The sequence below is a fragment of the Neodiprion pinetum genome, chromosome 6 (genome assembly GCF_021155775.2).
Source record: "Neodiprion pinetum isolate iyNeoPine1 chromosome 6, iyNeoPine1.2, whole genome shotgun sequence".
Classification (NCBI taxonomy): domain Eukaryota; kingdom Metazoa; phylum Arthropoda; class Insecta; order Hymenoptera; family Diprionidae; genus Neodiprion; species Neodiprion pinetum.
The window spans coordinates 25,973,612-26,001,302 of record NC_060237.1 but is presented as its reverse complement, the minus strand read 5'-3'; the positions used below and the strand labels follow the sequence as shown (position 1 = coordinate 26,001,302).

General features: G+C 41.3%; 1 protein-coding gene and 1 long non-coding RNA gene across 2 annotated transcripts in view; one reads left to right on the top strand and one right to left on the bottom strand.

Annotated features, from left to right (window-relative positions):
• Positions 1–27,691, top strand: part of LOC124220945 (neurotrimin-like) — a 232,906-nt gene that overhangs the window by 127,649 nt on the left and 77,566 nt on the right. The window lies entirely within an intron of this gene.
• On the bottom strand, positions 576–2,665 carry LOC124220956 (uncharacterized). Its single transcript, XR_006883700.2, has 3 exons — positions 2,529–2,665; positions 1,491–1,540; positions 576–758 (listed from the first exon to the last, which is right to left on the bottom strand). It is a non-coding gene; the product is annotated as an uncharacterized lncRNA (long non-coding RNA).

The following is a 27,691-nucleotide window of genomic DNA, read 5'->3' as shown; positions in this document are numbered from 1 at the left end:
TTCACCCAATTTTTAACCCCCTGCCCACGTCGCGATGCCGTAAGAAAAAGAAATTGGCACTTTCTGATATTAGGCTTGTAGGTACTTTTGAGTTCTCGTAATGGCAGGCGAAGAAATTGAGCACGAAAAATCCTAAAACATGTCGTACGTGTGCGAGACATTTTCTGGAGTGAAAGTGTGGTTGACCGAAGAAATTAATTTACCGTGAATAAAAAACTAAGCTCTTCCTTGAATCGTAAGAGCCTTTGATAGATTTTCCCACTTGTGATATGTACCTTATTCGATTACAAAATAATTATGTGGATATCGAATCGAGATTGAGCAGTTAAACGTAGAGGAAAAATGAGATCAGGTAAGAAATCGAGAATCAAGTTTAAACGAAGATCATCGTCGGAAATGGAGATGATTTTTGAGATGCCGTATGGATTTCTGTGGCCACAAAAACGGTGATAGGCTGACGGAGCTTAAGATAATCGAAAATTGCGTACCATTTGTAGCATAAAAAAATTTTAGCGAGACGGTAATAACCGGTTATCGATGCCGTGTATGGTGAGGCTGGAAATGACGTTGAGGTGTATAGACAGTGAATATTTATTCGTTATCAATAATAAATGACGCGAGTAAGCAAAAAATTTCAACAAAAACACACATTATATTCTAAGGTATCCTGGCCTGCGTGATATGTCATCGTTGGAAAGTTTTCATTTCCTCGACGTTTCCGGTTGTCTTTGGGTTTGATGTGAGACCAGAAGTCCCAGCTGAAACATCACACCATCTTTAGTTTGAATAACTGGTGCCTATCCACACACCTGCGTCTCTGTTTATCATTGCTGATAACATCCTAGACAAACAAACATGAAACTCGCCTGTCGAGTTTCCATAATTTTTGTCATGCATACGTTACATACGTTTAATTTCGAAATTCTCCTACACGTGCATAGCTAAGAGCACAAACAGACACTACTTGAAAAAGTTTTTATTACGCTGTACGGGCACGCCAATTCCTTCACGTTCGAAAATATAATATGGTGATTTTCGGGCATCTGGTTTGTCCTAACAAACTGTTGTTCGGTGCTAAACAGTTTTTGATCAAGTGCTGATGAGATGAATAACCAAAGCGATAAAAGGCATTGTAAAAGAAAAAATGCTTTGAACATAAGCTTGCAATATTCCGCATGCAATGCATACGGAAATCTAAAGTAAAATATAAGAATAACTTGAAACGAAATTATAAAAGTTGTCAGTATGTAAAAAGATAATATCGATCCATGGAATTGAATCGGTGATGCAAAACGAGGCTAATATTCAGGAGCGTTAGGCATCGAGGATGTGATGACAAAGCACTTTTCACAATAGTCAAAGTGCCCGAAAGATCGCGAAGAAAAATTGTTAAACTAAGAACGGTTGACTTTCACCCGCGTAACAGATGTAAGAAGACAAAATTACAACATGAGCAAAAAGAGTTACGGATTGAAGTCGGCTTAACTCACCGTTGGACTACTCATTCGATCCATCACCTTCCATCCACCCGTCCTCAACACTGAAATGACGTCAAAAATCAAACTGTTAAGGGAATAATATCAGCCAGATTTAAATAGGGGTAACTTTAACTTCAGGCGACCATACCAGCGGGATTTACCATAAAAAAAAGAACGAAAAAAATTTCCGTATTACCTTAGAACTTGCTCTTTTATGTGTAAGAAATTAAAAATTATTCGATAAATTTTACTATGAAAGCGAAATTATTAAAAAAAGTCATTAAGCTGGTAGACTATCCTCTTAATAATTTTCAACGTACAAGAAGCCTCGATTTCCTTGATATTGAAAGCTCTCGGGGTCCACTCGAGTAATTAGTTTACAATAAAACTTAGCAGCGGACCATTATTTCATTTTTCAATTGAAATACAGAGCGTTGCGATTTGCGGAGAATTAAATGATCAATTAGATTATTCATATTTTGCTGCATTAGCTACCAGGAATAATAGAGTTACGTGAGTTCGAACGGAGAAAAACTATCTATTAAAAAGTTGGAAAACCGATATTCAAAATCATGCGCGGACTTGGCACACTTTTTGAAGAATTCACAAGGCTCTTTGCGACGAAGCATTCCAAATCATATCACTCAACGGCCATTTTCGTAAGAATTATTTTATGTTATCAAACGGAGGAGAAATTAATTGAAGTTCAAAAATGCTGTACCGAACATGTTTCATCGTTCTTCTTTTGTTTTTTTTTTATTCGTATTGGAATGCATATCATATAATTGAAAAAATACAGTTCACCACAAATACACAGTAAAAAGCACTAAGTTGTAAAAACTAATGGTAAAACATTTCTTCAATCGACGCTACGTGATTTTTCAGTAACTACTGTTCATTGGTCGCAAAAAAATAAAAAAACAACAAGAAAAAAAATACGGGTCTGGTGAAATTTGATCTTGTTTTACCAGTTCAATTTTCATGAAAATCATTTACTCTAGGTGCGTGTCCTCTTATTGTCAAGATAAAATTAAATTGGATATTACTTACAGTTGAAGCAATGAATCACGCATTTTATCCGTGTTTAGCTGTCCCAGTTCCAGGGAGAGGATGGCCAGACATACCAAGAACATGATCAATTTCCCCATGTCTGTTTTCGGAGTTTGATTCGGAACTGATGTCGATGACCGCGGTTTTTATACTCCTACCTTCGCAGTGGCGTGTGCAGAAACGAGACGTGCGTAAAGACATATTTGACAAGCGACGGGCATAGTCAAATATTGCCTGTCGATACGTTTGCCGATGAATTTTACAATTCGACAGTATTTGAACAGCATTGGTGTCAATCATTTTTGAAATATTAAAATTCTCTAATCGTTGAATTGCGTATCACAAGAAATTTCCCTACCTTGGACCTCGTTTGACCTTAGAAATTTAATCTTTTCCACGTGCAACGCAACGCGAATATCACAATCCCATTATATTATTTTTGGTACGGAAGTTTCTCATGATTGATTTTGCTGAAAGTAAACTTTGAAACTAAATGGCTCAATTTAAAAAAATCTACCACAAAACGTGGCTCAAAATCTTAAATCGTAAATTGAATGTTGAAAATATTGCTTATTCTCATGGTTATGGACTTTTCGATTACAAATATTGCCTTTGGATTTTGAACACTAAGGTGGCTGACCACAAATGTTTATTATTTAAACGCTTCGAAGCCGCAAAACCGTCCTCAATTCAAAATATTGTAGAATATATTGACGTATTTTAGATCTTTTCAAAAATATGTTTTTGTTCTGTAAGTGGTTTCAAAATTTTTAAAATTCTATTTTATATTGGCGATGAAGGACGCGTGGGGGGTCATCGAAAAACATGTTTCGATCACATTTTCAAAAATGCTTCACAATTTATCTGAATATTATTCAGTGCATCAGACGGGTCTGCGGTTCTGATAATTTCGTAGGGGATGAAAATAACTCAACAACTATGAATACGTGATACAGAGTTAAAAAAACATCGACAACCAAAGTTTGCACTCGTTTCTACTGACAGTGTTTTGCATATCTTTGTTAGCCAAGCAAATACGTCACGTAGCTAATATTTTTAGCAATCAGTCATGCGTAATGAAATTGGTGACGAATGTAGATCCTTATCATAACAAGATGATGGTCAACAACTGTCACGAAGATCGGAACAGATTGCAATTGGGATTGATCAAATATTGAAACAAGTGAAATGTATACCCAGTAATTTAAGTCGGCCTTTGCCGACTAACGGGGAAAAAACGTCCTAAAAACGAACTGAAACATCGTCACGACGATCGACTGCGGCTGTAACATATATTCGAGCCACGATGAAACTAAAAATTATTTTGAGTGTGCCGTTGTAAAAACAAATGTGAAAGTGAAATAACGAATTGAAAAAAGCTTAAGGAAAGATAAAATGAAAGAAAAAAACACTTCAATTCCTCTCTCAACGCAATCCGGTTAGCATTGCAAATTTCAGTACAAGGTTTCTGTGCAGGGTGCAGCAACTCTCGGGTTGAATGCTCTCCTTCTCTTCCTCTCTCTCTCTCTCCCTCCTATCCATTTAATTATCCATCTTCTCTTCCCTCTCTGTACCGTACGGCCAAAGTGTGAGAAGAGTCGAGGGTTTTGCGGGGGTTTGGCGCAACGCCGCAGCCGGCCAACCTGGCTGCTGGTTTTCTCGCATTTCTTGTATTAGGCAAATTTTATCTAGCAGTTAATAAATTATACCTTGGAGAGTGAGGCTGCTGCTCCGCCGGCCGCGTTCCACGTTTTTCGCTCCGCGTACATTCGCGCAGGTTATTTTTTGTCGTTGTTTCTTTTTCTCTTCATTTCGTCTCTATTCTTTTTTTTTTTATCTTTTCTTTTTCTATTTTTCATTCGTTACCGTGTCCCATCGCTGCCTGATTCTCGCAACTGCACGCGTGCATGTATCCGTACGTATGTATTGCAGGTATAAAATGTACGTACGTCGAGTCAGACTTTACAATGATGCATACGAGCGTCTGTCACGGCAGGTCGAAAACTTTGTTCCGGAAGTTGCTGCACCGTTGCAGCTGCGTACGTGTAATACTATTCGGTCCAATATATTCTGCAAACCGATCGTACTCATTCATGGCTTATGGAATTTATCCGAAGAGAAGAAGCAAGAGAGAGAGAGAGAGAAAAAGGAAGGAAACGAGGGTAGAATTCAGACTTAGTCGCCCCGATATTTCTTGTTTTACGTTTTTTAAATTCTTAAATCGCCGCAGGACTCGGCGTTCTATAATCATTAATATTAATGGGAAGGTGAAAGCGATAACGATAACGATAACGATAACGATAAAAGGGTGAAAGTTGGCCGCTGCAACCAGCAGTACCCCAATTTTTTCCCAGCCCATCACGATGTGTATAATAATACCCATTTCTTCAACTATATTGCCGAATTACTCGTTCCACAAACATTATACCCCTGCAAGAATAATTAATTATACACCACAATGAGATGAGATTTGTACCCTGAATACGTATATATATCGTAGCAATTTCAAAAAATTCCTCACTATTGTTACGAGGGTATATAATACGATATCATAATCATGGCAGGCGCTGCATATACATACACACACACATACATATATATATATATATATATATATGTATGTATTATATACATAACGGCAGAGACATTCGAACCTGCAGGCGAGCTGTATTGTATACTGCTCCTATTTAATATTAATGAATAAATTATTGCGGTATTGTATTTAATTAATTAATTATTCAGACGTGTATTATATACAGGCGGGACAACACTCGTCTCGCGTGTAACTAGCGTAGCGTTTTTGCAATCATTCCTCATTTATTTATAAATTCAGTTTCCGGGTGTATATGTGTACATATAATTGCCCCCCTCCTCCCATCAGCACACGCGAGGTGCAGGTATGCTATAATCGGACGTGACGTCACGTCCCTGTGTTATTTTATATATCGCGTGCCGTTTGAGAGAGACGAGAGCTCGCTGTATGAAAGATATACAGACGCGTACCTTTAATAGACCTAGTTTAGGAAAATAAAAGGAGAGCGGTAATAAAGAGAAGACATTTTTTTTCTCGCAGACCTTCTCACCACCGATTTTTCTTTTATGATGTAACATGTATATACATATATATATATATATATATATAGATATATGTATAACGCATCGCCTATCGCCTTTTTTTGATACCGCGAGGTCGACTTATGGGCGTTAAATTGCACCTCAACGATTCCGGCTTCAGTGTTCATATCCCGCCGGGGCATTTCTGACCACTTTTTACCATCCAAGTATTCAGCCCCGTTTACGCCTCGTCGTTTACGTCGTACGTCGAACGGCGATCAATCTTGTCAGAGTCGCTTCTGACGTCATTTATTTTCCTTTTCCTTTGCATTCTTTTTTTTTTATTTATTCTTCTTCCCTTGAAAACTTTTTTTTTTTTTTTTTCCTCTCGCTATCCTATATCTTTTATCATAAATCCAAGATGACGGCTGATTTCACGTTGCATGGCATTTTCTTTTTTCTTGTTATTATAGATCTACAGCTGCCATGCAATTAGCTTGAGGGTTTTCTCATACACGCCTTTATTTGCATCATCACTGTCCGCGGTGTCACGTTTTTTCATGTCTGGGTATAGTAGGGTGATTTAAAAAAAAGTTTTTCTATCACTCCTATTCCCTCAAATGTTATTGTTTGACAGAAAAAAGTCCTCTCAAAAGATGAGACCTCTAGCTCAAGTTTAACAGGTCGCTCTTTTAATTTTTATTTCATACTCATTTGATATAGAAAAATTTCACTTTTCGTTGAACGTTAAAATACTCTTAAGCTGTTCAGTATTTTTCAAATTTATGCATAAATCTTTGAAGCTGATTCTTCAAACTTTTCAAACTTCTATAACAAAGTGCGGTTAAAAGTGTGACCTGTTAGATCTGAGCTAGAGAGCGCATCTTTTGCGAAGATTTTTTTTTTATCAAACACTAAAATTCGAGGGAGTAACAGGCATTTAAAACAAATTCTTTTCAATAAGGAGGAAAAGGCCCTGTGACTACTTTTTGATCGATACCACTTTTTTTTCAATCTATTATTTTTTAACAGCATTGCAGATTTCGTTTTTTGTTTGACATAAGCTGCAATCAGAGAGCGCATTGACAAGGGTTGATACAATTGTCAAATTTTGTTGTAAATCAAATTTCCAGGAGCATAAGGCAATCTTTCTTTCCACTTAGTCTGTAGTTGACAATATTCAATTCAAATTTTTTTGCCATATACCCAGACAAGATCGTGTCAATCGGTTAACTGAAAAAAATACTTCTATTTTCTATGTACGTTCAAGCCCGTTAATTTCTCGGTTTTCACAGCGCTATTTGCGTACAGCACGTATATGCATACAGCGTTATAAAATTTTTACAATGTACGTTTAAATTAAGTGGGAATTTGAAACGCGAGCTTGCAGTTTGTATCAAATTATGCGTTCACATACGCGGGGGGTAAGAATGAATAATTTGGCAACACCTTGACGTGTATATGTATATGTTATATAATATTATATGACTAATGAAGAATTTCCCAGCGACAAAATTTCACCTTGACAAATAACAGGCTTACTTACATTTTACAAGGCCTGAAATACCTGCTGCTTGTAAAATATATTACGAGTATATACGTATGCAGCGGGTACAAGTATAAAAGGATCCTGAAAAATGCTGGCAAATTTTTCTTTTTTTTTTCCTCCTTTCCCAAACATTCTACCCGAGCGTTAAGATGTAAGCATGATCAACGCAAATTTGCGCGAACGTTTCATCGTTATTAACACGTTTGAATTCACAAAAATCCCCGGCATTATTGTCGCTGTGATATTATTATAATTCTACAGGATTTGGTTCGACGCGACAGAGACTCAGATTTATATTTTCACGTGCAAGCTTGTCGCCGATTGCGGCGCGGCTAAACGGTCCGAATTCCTTCCCACCTACAGCTAGCGGTGGAAAAAAGTATAAAGGGGATGTAAAAACGAGAAAATAAACGAGGCAAGAAGCAGAAGGGATTTATACCTTTACACTGAGCTACGCCAAGAGAGATTCGTGCACCCGGCAGCTCTCGCTTTCGCAAGTCCATTGTGCATGCAAGCTCTCCTCGATACGAGGCGGCCCTCCGTATATCCGCCGAGGGATTCAACCCTCCCTGGCAGGGCATTGAGGAACGGCATAACAGCTATTTGATTGGCGGAACCGGCAGGAATTGATTCGATTATACTATTGTGTGTATACTTAGTTTCGATCATCCTTTGAACCGTACTAGCTTACGGCACTGCGAATTTTGAACACTGATCAGATCGCAAATCACAGCAGCTGATTCGGTGGATCGAAACGATCTCGCGTCGGAATATCATCGGCCGGGATTACGTGGCGTTACAAGGGTTGAGTGGCTTTTTAGTATTCTTTCGAACTTGCAACACTGAGAGAAATTTTTAGTTTCGGTTACCGGTCGGTCCTTAACTATTTTCATTTTTTACCATAATCGAAAAATATAGTTCTAGGTAGAAAATGAAAATTAGTTTTCTAGCTGTTACCGGAAAGTATAGTATCCGTTGCTATTCTTTCTCATTACGATCGCTGTTGCTATATTTTCTTGTAACCGTTGCGAAAATTTAACATTTGTGCAACAATAAATTGCTGTTAAAGCCTTATTTAACGAAAAAAGTACGGTAAACCGAACAAACTGATTGTGCGTTACAATTACCAAAAAAGGATCGACAATAGCGCAAAATGGTTAGGCGTACCTCGTTTTTCGTAATTCCAACAATATTCGAACAGTTTTTTTAACGATACCTGTTTTACTGAATTTTTCCAGTTACTATCACAAATGAAATTTTTCTCAGTGAAGTACAGAATTCATAGGCCAACCCCACTCTCAATGTATGTACATAAACATTTGTATACATACACAGTTATATGTCGCATATCCAATGGGCGTAGCGGTCAAGGATCAGACGAAAAGTTTCTCGTTCCTGGAATTCGTTTGATGGAAAGGAGCCAGTTGTGTGAGAAATGGAATGAAAAAACGTGTGAAAAAAAGAAAAAAGAAAAAGAAGAAGAACCTAAAGTGATAAAGTTTGCGCACTGGAGTGACAAATTTTTTTATTTATTTTTTTCACGTTTTTCTCATCTCTTTTTGGGGTTTCTTTCCTTTTGGCATTTCCCGCTCTCTCGCTCGTTATTTCTTTTTCAGGTCTTCTTCGTCTTCTTCTTCTTCTTCCTCTTCTTCTTATTCTTCTAACCTTCTCTTCTGAAATATTCTTTTTGCGGGGCGTCGCCTGGCGTCGAGTTTCGCTGGTAATTTTTATTTATGGGTTCGACCCGCCCGCTTCGTTCTCTCGACTTCCTCCACGGTTCTCTCGATTCTGCGCAGTATTGCTACATGCGAGACTCGTTCGTTTCCTCGCTTGGTTCAGCAGGCCAAACCCGTCGGGTGAAGTTTTTGAGTCACAGATACCGTCGCTTGTGAGACATTTTCCCAGGGTGAAACCGCGCACTTCAGCCTACTTGACTTCCCTTACCGGGAAAGCCGAAGTGCGGTGCGAATAGCCGTGAAGGGGATTGAAAAATTCTTTAACTAGGTCCGTATATCACTATGTAGTACCTACATACACATATATATACATATACATATACATATACATATACATATACATAAATATATACCATATTGATCGGTGATTTCGTTGAAAATTGCTTGTTGCTGGGAAGTTTTCTCATCGCTGCCGGGTAGGTACACAGACCATGATTCAAGCCTCGCGGAGGGTGATTCGAAATATTAATGTCGCGAGTTGATCATATTTTAGCACGAGCGTCCGCCGTAAACTCAACCCTCGAATGTTATTATGAAAATTGTGTTAAAAACTAGGTGCGTAATTTGTATACGTATACCGGCTATATCAGAGATGAATTCTGTTACGTAAAAGTTAGCCTTTTTATATTCTGCACCGTACCTCTCAACTTTTCACTTTTCATTATACATTACCTACATTTTCGTGATGAGACGTCGTCCTTATTAATACGTAGGCGCGGAGACTTTTTTTTCTTTGCTCGATGGACGCTTGTACGGGATTTTTGCGTCGGTGTAAAGTCTTTCAACATATGTACAGGTAGTAGTTATTTTTTTTTCCTTACGTCTTGACTATTTTCTCTAATACCGCTTGCGTTTGCGACTCTTTTTTTATTGTTCTTGATTTATTTGCGGACAGATTTGTCGGCAGTACGGTCCGTGCCTCTAAAATGGCGTTGGTTTTTTTTTTTTTACCCCAGAGGATATGTACGTGATGTGCAGGAAATCTCCTCAAAAAAAAACTTGCTTCTTCTTTATTGTCGCTATATTCGTCTGGTACGTTTTTGTTTTATCTTGTCATATTCTTTACCATCAGACAAAAAGCCTCGCTGGTCGTTAGGAGCTATAAGTGCCGGGGGAGGCGAGCAAGGAAGAAAGTAACTCCGAAGAGAACAAGAGAAAAAAGAAAGAGAATGAAAAAATCGGGGTTAAATTGAAAAATCGAAAGAGCTGCTGAACGCCGATTATTTTCGATATCAGTAAATGCGTTGAATTTTATTGCCGAATTCAATAGGTATTATCAGTCCTGATATTATGATCTCGAGTCAATTTTTGATAAAAATTGGGGGTGTTGAGTACGTCGACGCCTCGTCTCGCCCCTTGTTGGGGGGAAGAAAGAAGGCGCGGAGTCGCTAAACTTCGTTCACCGCTGAAATTGAAAATGTTCCTAAAGGCGGTGGAGCAATGATCGAGGTATCGGCGCGATTGCCGTTGTAGTTCGCGCGTATTAAATTCTATCGCGGTGATCTCGTTTCGCGAGGTAACAATTTTTTAAGAATAAAGACACGCGTACTTGCTGTAAAAGGAAACTCTCTGATCTTTGCACGATGTGTCCTGGCACGATTTCAAAATCATTCGAAATCGGCGATGTAAATGAAAAGTTTGAAATTGAACTTTCGATTTGCCGGATTTTTTTGTCTCTTGGCATCAGCGGCCAAGTCAAAAATAAAATACGAGAAAAGTTTGTGTTCCCGAAACACCCCGAAGATGCCGACAGATATAAAGTAGTTGTTACCAGCTACTTCTCCGTTTCCTGTTTGTACGCTGTTAATTGATTGGCTAACCTTTTCTTTGCCGTTTCTGAAGTAGGAAAAAGTTTCAACCCGGGCCGTTTCAGCCCGCGGCGAAACTCTGCAGTTTGCCAAGACCGCGAGAACTTTTGAAATTTAAGATACGTCGCTATCGATTCTTCTGAAGGGAATATTCCGTAAAAGGGATAGATCGTTTGATTCAGTATCGCAGTTAACGATTTTGAAAATGAAAATTTATCAATTTCACGAAGATACCGTGAGAAGAAGCTTCAGAAATTTTGATATTGATCACGCATGACTGTTTCAAAAATTGTTCCAGACAAAGTTCTGAGAAAAACAAATTTTTATCGAAAGGAATTTAACGGTATTTTTGCTTGAGTAGATTAGGTACTTATAGAATTCGCTGAGTACCTATTCGAGAATCGAAAATATCTCTTCACCTTCCCAGACGACTCGCAGTGATTCGGGTAAGTATACAAGGTATACCAACGTCACACATAGAGGTCCTGAATCCTGCCGGAGGCTAAAATCCCCGAACAATGCCTAGGACGCGACGATACATGAAAGTAGAGAAAACTCAGTTCACTGCTTTGAGGGCGGTGATAACGCCGAGCGAGAGAATGGTCAATGGCCTGTGGAATTACTAGCGGAGGCTTCGGAATTGTCAGGGGGTAATTTTCCACCGAGGGACCAAACACAGACGTGCTTTTTCCAACTTCAACCAATAAAAAGCTTTACTTCGACGGGGATGGTATTTTATTCATTTCTTGCATTTATTTTCTTCCGTCCCTTTTTTTTTTTTCTTTTTTCTAATCATTAAACTTTTTCTCGTTGGTCGACGAATGATTTTTATTGATTTTTTTCCCTTCAATCGCGACAATACACCTCTACAAATTATCTCGACGTTTCTTTGGTGAAAAGAGCTGAAGCTACGTTTATCAAGAACTAATTGCTGCCAGAGCCGGAGTTAATTAGGCCATTCTAACTAATGCGAACATCCCAAACAGTAATTGCGACGCGTATAAACAGTCCCAAGTCAGGAAATAATACACCGACACATAATACGCAGGTTTGAATTGACAACAACGTGTTCGCGAGGAGGGACTCGGGCCATTTCGCATTACATGTACATAGGTACCTGTATTATAATTATTTCAGCTGCACGAGGGCCAGAGTGGGAAAATATGTGCGAGACGTCAAGTGCCTCGGATATAATACACAGATACGGTATAAGTAGGCACAATGCGCGCATAGAAAGTCCGTAAAATGTGGTGAGAAATGAAGAGACCACCTCTGTGTAAATCTCTCTGTCTTTCTACCTCCTCCTACCACCCGCACCTTTGTCGAAGACAAAAGTATCGTTTAGCCGCCGGTGTTCTTTCCTCCGACACCCACGTATGTGCATACATTCATACGTACGTACGTATGGTGTATACCCTGTATATACCTACTCACAGTAACTGACGCGTGTACTCTCCGAATTACAATGCCCTTTTCATAGTACGTAGCGGTTTTAAAACGACAAATTTCCTACCGGATGCCCTCGCGATTATGATTAATGCTTCGATCGTCAGAGGCGCTCTCAACGTTCCAACGAAGCTTTAGCCTATTCACCTCGTCCGTACAGCTTTCACATATGTACTTCGACTCGGGAATGTTAGGGGATGAAAAGGAGGAGGGTGGAGGGGAAAAGCGTATTCTTACCTCGAGACGCGTAGAGAGCGAGAGGAAAATTCTATCGGAGTCACTGTAATAGCGAACTTAGCCTTGCTTCGACCTCTGGGAAATAACTGCGGCAAAGCTGTGATACGTGTCTAACGTATAAGAAACGTATATTATTGTAACATTGAATTTCTTCGACCCTTAAAGCTATATTGCGAAATAAAGCCACTTATATTATAGCCGGCAGACATTTTTTCTCCATCGGTAAGAGTAACCTGAATGCCCGTGAGAACTGGATGCATTATGTTCGCGTATCAAGGCAATAATTTTTGCGTTTTTGCTGGAATATTGTCGATATGTTACTTTTCGCTGTACGAAATATTGTCTCAAATTATACAGGATTTTTATCACAAGTCTATCAGAGGTGCCATATCTTTCTTCCCATTCGAATGATGGCATGTATATTAGGGTGGTCCTTAAAAAGGTCATTTTTCAATTTCGACTGTCTCACCTCCAAATCAGTTCCAAATAATTCAAAAATAATTTCTTAAATTTTTCAGAATTTTATCTCGACTCTGACCCGTGACCCACAGAGGGTTGATTTCCCTGTGCGACCCTTTTCAAAGGAACAATGAATATACCAAATGGTTGATTACGAATCTGGACCTGAAATTTTGAAATTGAAAGTAGCAGATCCAATATGGCAATAAATACCAAGTGACTTTTGGGATGTTTGTCCTCTAAATTGGTTCCGCTATTTTGAATTTAAAAATTTCGTGTTCAGATTCGTTATCAGCGCTCAAAGAAGCCTTTCGATACCAATTTTCATCGGAATCCGTTCGATAGATTTATTGTTCTCTCGAAACGGGTTAAATGGGAAAATCAACCCTCTGGTAACACGAGTTAGAGTAGAGATAAGAATCTGAAAAAATTAAGGAAGTATTTTTGAATTATTTGAAACCCATTTGTGGGGGTGAGACAGTCGAAGTTCAAAAATAACCTTTCTAAGAACCACCCTAATGTATATTCGTACTATTAAATGTTGTGCAAAATGTCGAAGCCAGTAGGAATTTTCGCGCCACTTTTGACTGCTGATTCTGCAAAGACAAGAGCGATAGATCAAACGGCGTGATTAATGTTTGTTTACACGAGGTTTGGAAAAATCGTTACGGGCAAAGAAGACGTTCTCGGAACGGTATAAAACTGTCTATACGTATATAATATGATATAGGCGTATCGCGGGATACGTTACAAAGTGCGTCCAATCGAGGTAAAGGAAAAGTTGTTCCATTATTTTACGAGCCACCGTGTAGGTCGGGGTGACGCGACGAGGCGGCGTTTCGTCGGTTCATCTTTTTGACCCACTTCCGGCTCGTCTCACCTCATCTTCGGAGTGATTCAATTTCGGCCGGTGCACCTGCACTCGCTTCCTGTCCACCCCTTTGACGGCGACTCTTTCTACAGACGTTTCCCTCCCCTCCCCCTCCCCCTCTCTCCTTTTCCATCTTTCTCTCTTTCAGGGGAGGTCTCATCGATCTTGGTAATTGCACCGGTCACTCCAATATTGGAAGATGAATCGAATGCGGGTACGCAATTTTTCCCGCCGAGCTGAGAATGCTTCGATTTTTTCCGAATCCGAGATTCGATGTGCTCACCCCATCCACCCCTGTTCGGGTCAGCATAGCTGGTTATGACGGTCTGTTCGAGCGTGACGGACGCCGACCTCGACGCTTCGGGGCACCCTCGGGAAATCAAAAAATATGCCTATACAGTGGTTTTCACGGGCGGTACGGCGCGCCGGATCAACTTGCAGTTTCCTGTTCTTTCGACAATACTTTTTTCCGATACCTATTTTTACCTTCTTTCAACGTCCAAGGTTCGAATTTCGTTTGCAGTGTACATAATCGATGAAACGATCGTCGAATCCCATCTAATTCGTTGCGCAGTAGCGGTTATTATTGTGCATAATTTGATCGCATTGATTGTCAAATAGGTTACAAAATGTCGAGTCTATTTCGTGTAATTTAATGCCTCGCGTGCTGCCGATGCAATTACATTCGTAATTGTATAATACTGTCATGTCAAACTTGTTTACGTTGAACGTCATACGTCGAATATTTCTAACTTTGTCATTCATTCTTCGTCGGTTTTATTATTGCCTAGCTGCCTGTGTTGTTTCGTGTCGAGATCTCAAGATCGTTACGGGAACCCGATGAGGGCCGAATTCACCATTCCGATACGTTTGATACGAATGTTTGAAAATTTTCACACGAGTAGGTGCGTTTTTTATTTCTCGTAACACTCTTTCTTGTACTCGGAGCAACAGACTGCATTCGAAGAGTCTGCAATATACGTAAATAATTCGTGGAAAGACATACGACGTAGATATAATATTGATATCCAAGTAACATACTTTGTTGTATTTACTTGTTTTTTTTTTTTTTTTCTCTCACCATTGCCAGTGACAACAGTTAAACGTATTTCCATTACTCGTGATTTTGTTACGAAGCCACTTCTCATCGTATAAGATGAAAAGGAAAACAAAAATCATTCACCTAACTGTATAATTCTAGTGCGTAAATCTGTCAAGTTCTTTGTCCCGGCTTATATTTGAGAGAAAAAAAAAAACAATATAGAAAAAAGATCATGATTATGAAAAACGAACGAGAGGAAGAAGGTACGAAGGGCAAAACTCGAGGTCAAAAATTGGTGACACTAGATACAATTTTCTCCGCGACGAGGCCGTCTCTTTTCAAGGATTCGCGATATATGTATACAGTTACCTGAAAAATAAACCCTGTGTAAGTCCAAAGTGTCTCGACGTACGGTCCTCTAAAAACACATAGAATAGAAGAGAAACGAGTCGCGTGCAGAAGAGCCAAGCTCCGATAGATCGAAAGAAAATACAAGAAATTACCACAATTTACGTAGCTAAGCCATCGCTCGAACATCCCGCAACCCCTCGGCTCTTACTCGAACCCTTTTTCTCTCCGGTTTTCCGTCAAGCTCGCATGTTCTCGGAATCGGAATGAACACTCAATATCTTTCCATGCAGACCCGTTTCCCTCTTTTCTTCTTTCTTCTTTCTCCTTTCTTCCTTGGCTTACCCACTTCGCCGTTCCTACTATACCCGCCCCCTGAGCCGTTTGAAAAACATGAAATTCACATTTTTATATGCCAGTCACGTTATGCCTCGCTCCGTTTACGGGCGAAAGCGTGCAGCCCGCCTCTCGTCCCGTCGAGCCTCAAGAACTGATCTATCTTGCTCGATGATACTCAGGCTCCTTCTATTCGAGAATACGGACGGATATTAGAAGTCGTCAGCTCACTTACTATACGCCTATCGCGGGACGCAACCTTCGCCTGCCCGTCAGATAAGTGCCCAATACATATGTAAATGTCGCCGATACTTTTTTCACACGAGCAGGCATCTCTGTAAGCCGACGTTTTAATACTTCTCTTTCGGGTTCGGGAGTCGGTCGGATTGTTTAATTTTCAAACACGCAGAAATCGGTTTCATGGAATTTCCAAATTTGTATAGGAGGTAGAAATATAGAGAAGTCAAAATTAATATAATAATTTTATATTTTTACTTGCTATATTCACATTCATTTTGATGTTTCGATTTTTTTATAAGTCAGACCTTTCTACATTTTGACTTTTCTACAATTTGCTTTTCCATCTTTTGTAAGTTGGATGGTCGGTCTTTTGAAAATTCGATATCGCGACCCTTTTATCCTGTGGCGATTTCACTTTTGGACCCCCCAGCCTATTCCTGCCGATAAATTGAATTTCACCTTGATTTCTGCTCCACCTCAGTGAATAAGATTTAAAAGATGGTAGAGACTTTGTATAACGCATGTAAGCCGTAAGATATTCCGTAAAGATTCGGTATTGATATTTTTTCGAGAGTACATTTTGAATAAAAAAAATTATCCACGCAGCAGGGAAATTACTCTTCGGGAATTTTGAAAAGGAAGGCGAATACAGAATTAGAGATAAACGAAAAATGGCTTGACGACAATTTTCTAAACAAGCCACGAAACGTTTTACGTATAATATACTTATACCTAGAGATACGTAGGTCTGAGGTCTGGCTTTCTCCGACAAGTGGGCAAGTTTTTCCTTCCTCGTATTTCTCTCTCTCTCACTCTCGCTCTCTCTCGGTCTCTACCCCTGGGAACTTTTTTATGCGTAGATACTCAGTTTCCCAGATTTCGACGTCAGTAAAAAAAAATCTTCTCTGATATTTTCCAAGGCCAGTCATTTCATGAAAGATGCGCGCATATTTCTGTTCCTCAACTCTGTATTTAGGTGAAGATAAACGAGATCACGAGTTGTGACGAACAATCGAACATATTCTGTACAATATTTTCAGCTTAATTTACTTCATTCACATGCTCGGTCCAATTATTCATCATATCACTGTTACGATTACGCGAAAATATTTCTTTTGTCATTAATAAAATTCTTGTGGTTCGTACGATTCTCGGAGGATTACATACATCTCGCAGCAATTCGTTAGACGCGTCAGCCGTGATATCGGCTTCTTATTCGTCCGGAACCCAACGTCCGGGTCATCGAATTCTGATTCTGCATGTGAGCGTGTCTCTCGTGTCTTGCGCCCATTAAACCCCTTCGTTGGTTCGTTCTTGTGCGGCTGACACGCGCCTTGTTTCGTACACATGTAAAGCGGAACGTAACCAAGAAAGGTGTGTTTTCGCGGTGAGCTCACGCCATCCGGAATCGGGGGGTCAAAGCACGCCAAGCCTCGGCAGCTAGGTCTTGAGGGTGGCTTTCGCGTTTCGCCGAAGGTGTAACCTTGCCGTTAAGGGAGACCCGGGGGGGCGTGTCGTAGTCGTAGATCATCGATACAAGGAAGGGCGCTCGTCAAACGATTAGGAACACCGAATAGTCACCCTCGAAATTATACCTCGATACTTCCGTCGCTTTGGTCCTCTTTCGCATTCACGAGTGTATTTTGAAATTTGCAGTTCTATACGATACATTCGTCGGCTTGGATCCGAGAGTTTTTATCACATTAGTTTATAGTCCAATATTCTCTGTGCCGACTTATACACTTTGCACACTTTGAAACGGAAGAATTATACAATCTGTTGATATTGTTGGTAATCTGAAACGTCAGTTAGAAGCGGATGGTTTTCAGCGTGCAGACGAGCCAGTGATTGTGCATAATTGAAATTTATAGCTGTGATTATTATATGGGTAGGTTGAAAAGACATACGATAGCTTTTTCACTTGTTCTTAATTATAGCAAGATTCACAGTCTGAGATAACTCGGTAGTGCGATGGAAGAAAAGTGGAAAGAAAAAGCCGAGTAAACAAATAAATAAATTTGAAACGGTCATAAAACCGGAGAATCCATTCTATATATCCATCGGTGTTCCAAGGATCTACGGAAAAAGTTGTACCTCGTTAAACCCGAACCTAAATTTTCTTTTTCCTCGCAACTTGTTCGGTAGATTCTCGAGAAAAATAATACTAAAGAAAATAAGAATCGGGAAACGAATGCGAAACTGTTTTTTTTTTTTTTTTTTATCGTATAATTAAAATTTTCTTTCAGTCGTACAGTTTCTTTCGCAGTTTAAACCCTGACTGAAATCAATCTATTCTTGAAGTACGAGCGGTGATCGTAAAAAGTGATATCAGTTTTATTTGTCGCTATAGAATTATAGACGTACAGACGTCATGTTTATGTAAATTGAAGAGGCCCCGAACTCAGGACTCGATTCGAAGAAGTTGACGGTCTTCTTAAAGTGCACATGCGTAGCTATCGATTACATCATTTTACGTCCCCAATACAACAGCCAAGCAGAAGTTTCAACACGCGGAAGCATGCAAGGGAAGCTCAGCAGTCGAGCTTATCGCGACATTTGGGGGTCTTCACGTTGCCCGGTCTGCATTCGGTAGAAACGAGAGAGAAAGAGAGGCGAACGTGTGCGGCGAACGCGGTAAATTTGTGGTTTCCTTTTGTAATCGTAACGGATTTGTAGGTTGGCTCGCGCTGCGTTGCCGCCCCCAAAAACGACGAGGGTCAAAATCCTCTCAGCGTAATCATTTGTCGGCCGTATTTGCATAAACTTTACATTACGTGTAATAATGTTATACCTACATGAATACACAGGCATACATATTTTATATACAAGTTCGTTAGCTAGTCGTGGTGAGGAAAAATTGGAGTAAAAGTTGCAGTGTATTTTTGAAAAAATTTGAGACTCTGTAGAGCGACGATAGGTTTATTTTTTATTTTTTTTTGTCATTTTCATTTTTTTCACAAATATTCGCACCTCCAAGATCGTCTCTCAGAAGCTTCGCGGGCGTTTATCTCGAAACTACGTAACCAGCAGACGATAAGGCGCTTCGGATATAAATCGCAACTTCAAGGAGACGACATTTTCGCCTTCCCAGCGATAACTTGCTACGCGCTACGCGGCCGCGCGACAGGAGTCATTTTTTTCGAAATTAACGAACCGAAAACTTGACGACAGGCATGAAGATAGCCTTTCATCATGCTGCTTTTCCTCTATCCTTATCTCTGTATCTCTATCTAGTTTGTAATTTTTTATTCCGTTTTGTTTACTCCCTTTTTTTTTTCACCCTCTTTGCGTTTCTGTTCCTTATCTCGTCTCGGATTTACCAACCTTTCTCGTGCCTCACGCTCTCACATTCCTATTGTTCCCACACGCCGCCGATTATCTCTATACATAATTCATGTTTCAACAAATTATCAAAGTTCATTTTTTCATTTCGCCCACCTGTTTAATTTCCGTCATGCTTATCGTATTATCGCCATATTTAGAGTAATAAAACATGTACCTATCGCCTGATATAAATACTAACCGATTTAGCCAAGCTTGCAAATATGAACGAAAACTCTGAAGAATTTGACAACTGTGGATAATGGTATAAAAATCGAGCGCCAGTTATTAGAAATCTAATATCGTGTACAGGTGTCTTGTAACCTAGCTTTGTAATCGATAACTCCTGAATTAATGACTATTCTGATCTGTATCATGAAAGAAGTGGAAAATTTTCAAGTGCGAAAGTGTCCAAAGACGCAGGAATAAACATGTTTTGAGGCATAAGTAGGTAGTGGCGGCAGCTGGGGAGGGGGGCGGGTGTAGTGGCAGATGTCCCAGGGGGTGCCACTTTGGCACGTCGGAGCGGCTAATTAATAACAGGAAGAGGAGTAGGCTGTTTGCCTGTTTCTGTCGGTAACAATTCGCGTGACAATTCACAAGGGGAGGCTGGAGATATTACGCTCGCCACGCTTCACGCACGATTGCAGCTGCATACAGAGATACGGGTGCAGCGTAAACTTGTTCGCGTCGATGGCGCAAATTCGGGCAAGTCGGGGTGCAGGAGTTGGCCAACCTCGGGTTTTGACGGATTACCACTCCGGCCCTCGACGTTCTATATAATAACTTTATTGTCATCACTCGCGGTATAATTAATAATATCGGGCAATTATCGGGCGTCGAAACGCCGCGTAAACACCTCGCGGTCCCGACCAAATCGGCAAATAACGGCCCATTAGGCAGCGGGAGAAAATTTTGCCGCGTATGCAACAACGGGCCCATCCCAATTCCCGACCCCCTCGCGTAATTTGCGATCCCCTGATCGCGACGCGTCGTCCCCCTCCCACCTCTTTCATGCCCTCCTCAACCCCCGGCCAAACAGGCGCGGCTGCCTCGCGAGGTGCAGTCTTTTCGCCTCATTGACTGCTAACACGGATAGATTACCCTCCCGATGACCTGTCCACGACATGCCCATCGTAAGTCAACTTAAAATTACACGGGTCATTTCTCATTATTTTCATGGCTCCAGCCTGCGCGGACGACCCTCGAAACCGACCCTTGGTGCCTCACTTGGCTGCCCCCGGCGACGAAATATCCACGTTTCTCGTTTTTGCCTTCTTTCAATCCTCGTTTAGAATTATTACGGTTGTTGTTTATTCGCTACGCTATTTTTTTTTTTTTTACACCTCTATTTTTAATAATCCGCTCATTACGGGTTCGCGCTATCATCTCGCGAAGGTCGGTGAACCGCTTTCAATTAACTCTCGGCCGCTAGTCGGTTCGTATCGCGAGCCAATTATCGAGCCAGCTGCAGAAGATTCAAACATCTCGCATCAGTCCAGCATAAAAATGGGATCGTGTTATTCGATTGCGTATTGCGTCACGGAGTAAATGAACAATTATCGGAAAAACAAAATTTCTACAAAAAATTTATGTAAAAAAATGATTTTTATTTAATTGTTTTTTTTTGTTTTTTTTTTTTTTTATCATCGCATCGGCGGAGTGTCCATTGAACATTGAAGGGCAGCCAATTAAAGCGTCGGACCATCGGTACCCACGCGAGCCGGGAAATTATTATTTTCGACCTGTGTTATATTAACTAGCTATCGGAATTGCGTGAAAGTGCGGATGCTTCGCATTCGTTAAGCGATCGACCGTCGTCATCGTGTCCCTCGTTACCGTCCGATAGATTAACCTTTCGACTCAAACTAATCAAGGAAGAAATGCCCAACGACCCGTCGATGCGCGTGAGGGATGCTGGGATTACCAACACGATCCTCTCGATCTGTTCCAAAGATTGACCCAGAATTGTTCATTCACTCGGGAAACTGCCTCGCGAATGGCAAAATTTTTCGCGATGAGTGCGGAATCGCGGTCCGAAACCGTAAGAATGAGATCGGGGAAAAAAATTTATCTCGGAGACATCGATCCGTCGGACTAACCATTCCGTGGAGGAGCATCATTGACGTTTCGCGTGGCTCGGATCATGCGAGAAGGGGTTAAATTCTAGGCAAGGTAGGCCTGGTCGACGTGGCATGTCAGCCGGTAATATCGGGTAATTTTAAGTAATTTCAAGTTTCCTGGGCTAACTTGCCGTGCATTTTATCTTTGGTAAAACCATAAATTTCACTCTGCCATTCTAAATCGGGGTCGTTACCGCAACCTTTTGCTACCGGAAATTCTCGATGGAAAATACCGACGCTGGCTGCTTGTAATCGCACAATGTGTGTTCAACCCTCTGCCCTGCTATCAGCGCCGCCACCGAATGGCCGAACGCGTTGCACGTCATTTGCTAATTTGAAAGAGCCCTCTTTGCCCGTCGGCTCGTATTCCCATTCAAATAAAGTCTCAGTCATCGGTGCGGATATTCTATCGCATCGCGTTGGAATATCGGAGCGGTAGGTTTCGGCACTCCGTTTTCGCGCAGGAAAGAAGTCAATCGCTAATTGGTTTATTTACTGTTGTAATAATACAAGAAGGCTGGAATATGAAGATGAAAAATACGGGACGATGCGATGTAATTATTGTAATTAAACAAAGACAATCAATGCCGCTTACGAGACCAAAACAGAATTGGAAATATTACATGGAGGGAAAGGATTATTTGAGTCAAGTCGTGTTCGTTTGTTTCAACTAAATACGGCGAACACAATATACTTGCTTGATTAAACAAAATACTTTTGTTCAAATCTGTTGATCTAGCAAAATTTAGTTGAAAGCAACCAAACATTTTGTTAAACCGATAGATCTTGTATTGAGACAAATGGAGACTGTTTTCTCTCATTGTAATTGCGCTGCCAGAGTCGGTTAGAAAAGTTTTAGATATCGCGAGCGTCGATCTTCGTACTTTAACTCTCAATGCATGAATTTCGGTACTTGTTTGAAATAAGAAAGAATACTACAACTTATAGTGACCATTTGTCCCGACGACGAAACATCCTTACCCCCGACATCCCTGTCCTTGGAAAATCGCGATCACGGTGAAAGTCAAAGACGAAGCAGACTCGCCTCGCCGCCTGTGTGGAGAATCGAATAACGTCAGGCACGGGAATCAAGGAAGGCAGGAAACGGGGTCTTTCCTCGCTGCGGCAACCTGTTGGCTCCCGGCTCCCTGCAGTCCGTACCTCGGCTTCCGCTCATACCTATCCGTAATACAGTATAGATATCCGACGCTTTATGAGTGAGGGCAGTGAAAAGTGCTACCCCTTAATCCGGCCCGTGCCGGTGAATAATACGTAAGGAACGTTATGGCTGAACTCCCGGGGACAGATGTCGCTTCCCAGTTAGTCCGGAAGACGGCTTCAATTGAGACAGCGGGAGATGTTCTTTAGCCAACTAATAAGTAATAACTACCGCGAAAGTTTCGCGAAATTGGTGTTCTTCAACTCGAAGTTATCCCGCAAGCGGTGCTGCTGCATTCAGCGGCCGCTTTAAGGACTCGGCGAAAAGATACAGCCGGTCAATCCGAACTCTCGGATAATATCCAACCGACTGTTTTCCATTAATGTTTTATTCAGCGGCGCCGATCCTCGGTACACCGGGATTCACAAGTTCCTCTGCATGCCAATTAGAGGGCCTCTTCGAATTCTCTTTTCTCCTCCTATTTCTCAGCTGCCTTTCAAATCCGCGCTCTCGACAACGTCCGAAGCACGAAGGCAGCGCCTGCTTACCGTGTACGATTTTTTCCCCTCTCCTTCTTCTTGTTCTTCTTGTTCTTCGTCTCTCTTCTGTCGAAATGGTCGGGAATTCAAGGGACCGAAATGAGACTCGAGAATCGCTCAATTACAATTGCGAATCACCGAGGTTTCAGCTTCTAACGAAGCACCGCGTGAGGTTTGACTGTTTCCCAGATATCCTGCGGGAAATATCGTAGAACCAGCCGCAGACACCGTGGCGTTGGATGTGAAAGCTTCCAGCCCATCCCGCTTTATGTTACTGCCTAGGGGCTATGAAACTCGGGGTAATTCCGTTCCTACGTAAGTGCAGAGGAAGCCTCGCGCTGCAGTGAGGTTTGCATGTACTCGCCTCGTTTCCGGGTTACGTACGCATCGCAGCGTCGATGCATGTAAACATGGATATTGCTGGATGGCTTTCGTCAGGGCGTGCTCGAGGCTTGCTTCGTATCGGTTCGATAATCCGTTTGTGCAGACGCCGCAGGCAGAGCTGATGCGCGAAATCGTACAACATAAACGGTGCAAAATGTTTAAACTCCGAGGCCTAGACTCAACGTGCGGAGAGAGTCGGGAATCGGGCGATCATCTTTCAAAGGGTTTCACCCCTTTCATGCCGACCGTCTTGTCTGGGGTCTTGGCTGGCTTCAAAGCCGTTCTCACCGGCCATTGCTTGAACAATCCCGAACCCTTGACACCCCGAGAAATTCTCATCCACCCTCATCCGACAGACGTCTGATTAACGGACCAAATTATCACTGGTACCGACACATTCATCGCTAGATATCGTGCTATTCGCGGAATCTCGGCGGGACGTTTTTTTCTGCGACGCCGTTGCGAACGGCGCGGTTTTGGATTCTCCGGATATTTCTAAGGCTCTTCGGACTTGGAGCGTTCGGGGTTGGAGTGGCTCCTTTTGGAATTATCCGCGTCTCTGAAACTTGACTCCGAAGGACATCCACCCTCGGTATTCCACTCGAGAACCCGAAGCCTCTCGCTTCTCCTTGTAGTTATCCAGTCGATCTCTCCTCGTTCAGGCTTCTTATCGAATTTTGTACGCGGTGCGCGAAACATCGTCGAGTCCGAGGTAGAGGACACTTGTGAGGACCTCGAACGGCGCGACGAGCTCTGACCGATGAAGCATCGTCGCGTCATGCCCGCCTTTCACATACCTCGCGACAATGGGCGTCGGGTGGGAAATTGAATCGGCACTGATTAGACATTGCCGGCGTGCCGCGGAGACGAGAAGGAATTCGCTCTGCATATTATCAGATCATCCTTCTTGGCCAACTCCTTGCCAGAACTCGACTCACGCTCGGCAGATCGATCCAATCTAGTCACCGATTCCGAGTCTGTTCAATGGCGTTTCGTTGCACGTTTGAAAGAGAAGAGATGTCGAATTTTTTTTCAGACAATTTCCTCTCTCAACTTCTCAACTCGCGCTTGCGTTTCGCCGATGTGAGAAATTAACGGATTTACAGAGAGCGATAGACTCGTTTCCGTGACGCGTGCAAATTTATTTTTGATTAATGCTCTTTTGCTACGGAGGAAAAGTGGTACTGTAAAAAAAAAAAAAGCGAAAAAAAAGAAGAATTATACGAGTTGTAAATTACGACGAGAAATGGACCATTCTTTGATCGTTTACCTTGACACGTAGACGTCCATTGTTGCGGACGCCTACCCTGCATGCTTAATCAGCTTAAATTACATTTTTTTTCGCCCTAAATTTGCCCCACGTCGGAAGAGGGAAAAATCCGTTTTGCATTCTCTTTTATATCCTCGCATAGCCTTTAAATATCCTCGACTCAAAATCCAATCCCTTAACTGAGTTTCTAAAGAACCTGAAATTTATGTACTTCTATTCTCAGCTCTGCCCCTCTGCACCTCACTTTCACGCATATCCAATTTGCGAAACGTCAACGTCCAATCAGGAGATTTATTCCTATACTTTTTAACGTCGTTTCTTCTACTTACCAGCAGTCTTTCCTACCCTCCAAAAATACTCGATATTCAAGCATTAAGCGGTATTTCAGTATTTGAAACAGTAGTTTTGCCATCGAACACCTTTCTCGGTAAAATTAAATTGCTTCTACCGGAATTGAAATATTTTCAGAAATGTCTACACGTACCTACGGTATTAAAATATCTATTTGCACCGTTAAATTTACCTTGCACAATCGTCCGGCCCCTGGAGCTAATCGCGCAATGCAAGTAATATTCGTTTTAATTAAAATGAACGAAATGAAAATAGTGCGTATAATCATGCCCGTTTTACTCCATGGTAAAATATTATGAAAGAAAGAAAGAGTCTGACGAACAGTTGTAGCGATTTCGACGATGAAGGGATTCTCGTGCATGGGAGGGTTCCTGACGTCATACGTTCGAACATAAAAGGGGACTAAGTGTCTCAGAGTAAGAACAAACAAGAACTATCGAAGCGAACGTGACAGCGGAATACGTATAACTCGCGGAAATGTCGATCCGCGCGGAAGAATCGAACGGTGAAAATACGGTCAACCCTTGTATTTATTTCTCCCTGTGCCAGAGATGGCCGTTTGTATCGATTTCGGGAACAGAATTCGATCCTTTTCTTTCCACGGCCTGACGTCGCGTCGCGTCGGGTGAAACAAACGCAAACGTAGCACCCGAAGCGAGGTTTTTGATGGTCCCAAAAGCCGCGCAACCGATGCCTAGAGTTTCGACTTAGGGGGGTCGTAAAATTGAAAGCATCAGCCCAAATAATAAATAAACTATAAAACTGCCGTCCAAGTTGCAGAATAAAAAAGAAACGGTAAGAGAAAAAGCTAATTCGACGGTAGTAAATGAACGGTGACGTATGGCGGGCCTTAAACCGTGAGTTGGAAGAACACTAAATTTCCATCATCGGTGCAGTTTTACTGGCGAATATCGTGCAGCCTTCTCGAAAGAAAATTTCACCCCCCTGTATTCATCTCCGTGTGGACGCTGCCTTAAACTGTCCTCCCGCGTGTGCATGTGTGTGTTTCCCTGCACGTATACAAAGCGTAAAAAGAGTCCGAGGAACGTTAACGTCTGCACATAAATCTAAAAAGTTTTCTCCCGTCCTACTCTGCAGCTATATCGGCCCCTTGGCGCAAAAATTTTTTTTTTTTTTTCTTTTACTTCGCCACTAGTGTACGTACACGAGTCTTTGCAACTAACTGGGAAAATACCCATGACTTTTCTACGAGGGAGTTAGCTACCCGCCTTCTAACCTGAAATTAGACGTTTCGACCATTCGTCCTTAATCGGAGAAAGGGAAGCGAAGCGAAAAAAATTGCGCGTCTCGCCTTTTTTGGTTCTTCGGACGATCCTTGGTATGCATACCAGCCCATTTTGTTCCGTTTCATTTTCTAAGACTTTAAGATAATTACGCGAGTAAGGCCGTTCTCCATTTTCCTATATCACATTTTGCTGGGGAATTGCCCTGATACACGTACGAGTATCGCGTACGGTTGAAAGATTGAACGGAGATTCTTACTTCGGCAAAGCTAAAGACTTTGCGAGGAAAAGAAAACGCGAGAGTAGATTTTCCAATATTTGCAACCGCCCGAAACTTTCCAGACGGTTTCTGTATCTTTGACAAATACAAGTTCCCATTTCGTTTCGCTGGGCTGCTGCAGCTGAAGCATGCAGAAAGCGGATGGCGTTTGTAAATCGGCGCATCCACACACCGAAGGAGACTCCGTATCTTAAAATAATTGGGTCGATAGTCGAACCAGAGTTTCGGCGACCTCGCGGAATGATTCATGCGTTTCTCTTTCTCGAAATCAAACGAATTCTCAACCGGTTTTTACCAACCACTTCTATAATTACATTCGCCCATCATATTTCTGTTTGGCTTATTTCCTTTCGTTTTATTTTTTCTTCTCAAGCAATCGCCGGTGAGTGCCATTGGTTTGATTACTTTTTCACATGAATCGCACATGTCGTTGAGGTGTAAGAAATTTCTATCGTAGTTATTACGATGATTAATACACCGTATACTTGTAGATTCAGCCGCGTCGTTAAACATCATTTTCAGTGACGCTTTCTTCGATATTACAGTCACGCGACGAGTGAGACGAGACTGAAGAAAAGAAAAAAAAAAAATACAAAGAAAAGTGAGGAAACGGATAAAAAGGATAAAGTACATATGCTTTGAACGAAAGTCATTCGCTCTTCAAAGAGTGAGAGGATGTCTGGCGGTGTTTACAGATTTTTCAAATTACTTTCTTAGTGTTATTTGCTCGGTAGAAATTGGTAACGCTTGTTCAAATGAAAACTAAACGTCTTCATCCACGGGCAAATTTTTTTTACCGTCTTTTTCTCTTTTTTTGTTCATGCTGTTATTTTTTATTTTTTTTTTTTTTTTATTCTCGCTCTTCTTGCTCCAACTCCAAGAAATCAGAACCTAATTCGATAAATATCTGGTAAGAAGCCAATGCTTCCGCTGCAGCGTATCTTATCACCCTCATTGTCAGCTAAAATGCAAGGCGTGTATTGCGCACTAGACAGAATAAACATGTTTACCGAATTTGTGTGAAAGGTATCGGCATAATTCGGTAACCCGATAAACCCAACGCCAATTCCATTTCTAATTTACAAAACCAGGACGCATAACGAACGATATTTCATCGCGTGTCGTCAGAGGTACAGGCTTATGGTTCAATCACTCCACGTATAATAATTCTCCGTTATTCTTCTGCTGCTGATTCTTCATCTTTTCATTTCTACAGTTTCAAGACGAGAAAGACAAGTTCCATAATTATTTCAATTACCTTAATGCGATCAATTCCTTGTGTAAAGAAAAGAAGTAATCAAAAATAATCCTGTTAAATCGTCAAACGTTTTATTTCACGTAAAATTACGTTACCAATTCGTTTTTC